The sequence below is a fragment of the Neoarius graeffei genome, chromosome 18, assembly GCF_027579695.1.
Source record: "Neoarius graeffei isolate fNeoGra1 chromosome 18, fNeoGra1.pri, whole genome shotgun sequence".
Taxonomy (NCBI): Eukaryota; Metazoa; Chordata; class Actinopteri; order Siluriformes; family Ariidae; genus Neoarius; species Neoarius graeffei.
The window spans coordinates 925,001-929,246 of NC_083586.1; positions in this window are offsets into that span (position 1 = coordinate 925,001).

Sequence of the window (4,246 nt, forward strand, 5' to 3'; positions counted from 1 at the left end):
CAACTTTCGTTAAGATACGCCAAAGGGTGGCTGAGAAATGAGCACACTTCCTGTTTTGCATCTGCCATCCAAATTTGATTGGCTGCCACGGCCAAACGCTTAGGAAATTCTAAAAAGCGGGGAAGTATTTTATGCAGCTTAGTCCCCAGGTGCCATCTACCAAGTTTGGGAGAAATTGGTCAAAAATTGAGGGAGGAGAAGCATTTTAATTGATTTTCACATAATTCAAAATGGCGGAAAATCTACTGGGTGGAACATGATGAAACAGGGTGCGTTGGATTCCTTTTGACCCAAGCATTCCAGCCACACTAAGAATTTGATGATCAGACGTATGGTTCAAAAGTAACAAGCAGAAATGTACCTGCAATTTTGACCTGTTGGTGGCGCTAGAGAGTTTGTGGTGCTGAGTTGAAATTTGGTGACAAGATCCTTGAGGCAGCCTAGAATCAGTGTGCCAAGTTTAAAAACCTCTAGTCAGACGGTTCTATGCATTGCCATAGAATTTCATTGATTTTAACAAAATTCAAAATGGTGGAAAATCCTCAAGGCAGAATATGACGTCATAGGGTGCGATGAGTTCGTCTTGAGCCAAGGATTCCTGACATAGTGGAATTTTGTTTCTAGCCAAAACGCATCATGAGATATGAGCCTAAAGACATTTTTCCTAGTTATAGCGCCCCCTAGCAGCCAATTTGGTCCAAATTTTTTGCTGCCCTTTGGGGAGGGGTGCTGCATAAAGCCACCCAGTTTCGTTAAGATACGCCAAAGGGTGGCCGAGAAATGAGCAAACTTCCTGTTTTGCATATGCCAGCCAAATTTGATTGGCTGCCACGGCCAAACGCTTAAGAAATTCTAAAAACCGGGCATATTTCTTGTGCAGCTTAGGCCCCAGTTGCCATGTACCACGTTTGGGAGAAATTTTCCAAAAATTGAGGGAGGAGAAGCATTTTAATTGATTTTCACATAATTCAAAATGGCGGAAAATCTACTGGGTGGAATATGAGGAGACAGGGCCCATTGGATTCCTTTTGACCCAAGCATTCCAGCCACACTAAGAATTTGATGATCAGACGTATGGTTCAAAAGTAACAAGCAGAAATGTACCTGCAATTTTGACCTGTTGGTGGCGCTAGAGAGTTTGAGGTGCTGAGTTGAAATTTGGTGACAAGATCCTTGAGGCAGCCTAGAATCAGTGTGCCAAGTTTAAAAACCTCTAGTCAGACGGTTCTATGCATTGCCATAGAATTTCATTGATTTTAACAAAATTCAAAATGGTGGAAAATCCTCAAGGCAGAATATGACGTCATAGGGTGCGGTGGATTCGGCTTGAGCCAAGGATTCCTGACATAGTAGAATTTTGTTTCTAGGCAAAACGCATCATGAGATATGAGCCAAAAGACATTTTTCCTAGTTATAGCGCCCCCTAGCAGCCAATTTGTTCCAAATTTTTTGCTGCCCTTTGGGGAGGGGTGTTGCATAAAGCCACCAAGTTTCGTTAAGATACGCCAAAGGGTGGCCGAGAAATGAGCAAACTTCCTGTTTTGCATATGCCAGCCAAATTTGATTGGCTGCCACGGCCAAACGCTTAAGAAATTCTAAAAACCGGGCATATTTCTTGTGCAGCTTAGGCCCCAGTTGCCATGTACCACGTTTGGGAGAAATTTTCCAAAAATTGAGGGAGGAGAAGCATTTTAATTGATTTTCACATAATTCAAAATGGCGGAAAATCTACTGGGTGGAATATGAGGAGACAGGGCCCATTGGATTCCTTTTGACCCAAGCATTCCAGCCACACTAAGAATTTGATGATCAGACGTATGGTTCAAAAGTAACAAGCAGAAATGTACCTGCAATTTTGACCTGTTGGTGGCGCTAGAGAGTTTGAGGTGCTGAGTTGAAATTTGGTGACAAGATCCTTGAGGCAGCCTAGAATCAGTGTGCCAAGTTTAAAAACCTCTAGTCAGACGGTTCTATGCATTGCCATAGAATTTCATTGATTTTAACAAAATTCAAAATGGTGGAAAATCCTCAAGGCAGAATATGACGTCATAGGGTGCGGTGGATTCGGCTTGAGCCAAGGATTCCTGACATAGTAGAATTTTGTTTCTAGGCAAAACGCATCATGAGATATGAGCCAAAAGACATTTTTCCTAGTTATAGCGCCCCCTAGCAGCCAATTTGTTCCAAATTTTTTGCTGCCCTTTGGGGAGGGGTGTTGCATAAAGCCACCAAGTTTCGTTAAGATACGCCAAAGGTTCGCCGAGAAATGAGCACACTTCCTGTCTTGCATCTGCCAGCCAAATTTGATTGGCTGCCACGGCCAAACGCTTAAGAAATTCTAAAAACCGGGTATGTTTCTTGTGCAGCTTTGTCCCCAGTTGCCATTTACCAAGTTTGGGAGAAATTCTTCAAAAATTGTGGGAGGAGAAGCATTTTAATTGATTTTCACATAATTCAAAATGGCGGAAAATCTCCTGGGTGGAATATGACGAGACAGGGCCCCTGGATTCGTGGTGACCCAAGTATTCCAGCGATACTAAGATTTTGATGATCAGACGTATGGTTCAAAAGTAACAAGCAGAAGTGTACTTGCAACTTTGACCTGTTGGTGGCGCTAGAGAGTTTGAGGTGCTGAGTTGAAATTTGGTGACAAGATCCTTGAGGGAGCCTAGAATCAGTGTGCCAAGTTTAAAAACCTCTAGTCAGACGGTTCTATGCGTTGCCATAGAATTTCACTGATTTTAACAAAATTCAAAATGGCGGAAAATCCTCAAGGCAGAATATGACGTGATAGGGTGCGATGGATTCGTCTTGAGCCAAGGATTCCTGCCATAGTGGAATTTTGTTTCTAGGCAAAACGAGTCATGAGATATGAGCCAAAAGACATTTTTCCTAGTTATAGCGCCCCCTAGCAGCCAATTTGTTCCAAATTTTTTGGGGCCCTTTCGGGAGGGGTGCTGCATAAAGGCACCAAGTTTCGTTAAGATACGCCAAAGGGTGGCCGAGAAATGAGCACACTTCCTGTTTCGCATCTTTGCAGCCAAGTTTGATTGGCTGCCACGGCCAAACGCTTGTGAAATTCAAATCACCGGGTATAACTTTTGTGCAGGTTGGTCCAATTATGCTATCTTCCAAGTTTGGGAGAAATTGGTAAAAAATTGAGGGAGTTGAAACATTTTAATTGATTTTCACAAAATTCAAAATGGCGGGAAAAATATATGGGCGGGAAATGACGTCATGGGGTGCGTTGGATTCGTCTTGGCCCAAGGATTCCAGGGATACCAAGTTTTTGAAAATCAGACCAACGGTTCAAAAGTTACAAGCAGAAATGTACCTGGGACTTTGACCTGTTGGTGGCGCTAACGGGTTTGAGGTAGAGGCCTGAAATTTGGTGAGAGGAATGTTGAGAGTGTCTAGAATCAGTGTGCCAAATTTCACAACTTTTTACCAGACGGTTCTATGGGCTGCCATAGACTTGCAGAGGCGGAAGTGGACTGAATAATAATAATAATAATAATAAGAAACAATAGAATCACTATGGGTGCCTTCGCAGCTTTGCTGCTTGGCCCCCAATAATAATAAGAAACAATAGAATCACTATGGGTGCCTTCGCAGCTTCGCTGCTTGGCCCCCAAATATAGCTGCAAGCAGCAATGTGGGGGCCAAGCAACCTATGAGCCTACTCGGAAGGCCAGCAGAATGCACTTGGGCCAGGTAATGCCCTTGTGCAGCTTAGTCCAAAGTTGCTATCTACCAAGTTTGGGAGAAATTGGTGAAAAATTGAGGGAGGAGAAGCGTTTTAATTGATTTTGACAAAATTCAAAATGGCGGAAAATCCTAAAGGCTGAATATGACGTGATAGGCTGCGATGGATTCGGCTTGAGCCAAGGATTCCAGAGCTAGTGGAATTTTGTTTCTAGCCCAAACACATCATGAGATATGAGCCAAAATTCGTTTTTGATAGTTATAGCGCCCCCTAGCTGCCAAGTTGGTCCAAGTTTTTTGGGGACCTTTCTGGTGGTGTCTGGCATAATGCCACCAAGTTTCGTTAAGATCTGCCAAAGGGCGGCCGAGATGTGAGCACACATCCTCTTTCGCGTCTGGCTGCCACGGCCAAACGCTCAGGAAATTCGAAAATCCGTGTAAGATTCTTGTGCAGCATCATCCAGAGTTGCTATGGACCAAAGTTGGGAGAAAATGGTCAAAAACTGAGGGAGGAGTAGCATTTTAATTGATTTTCACATAA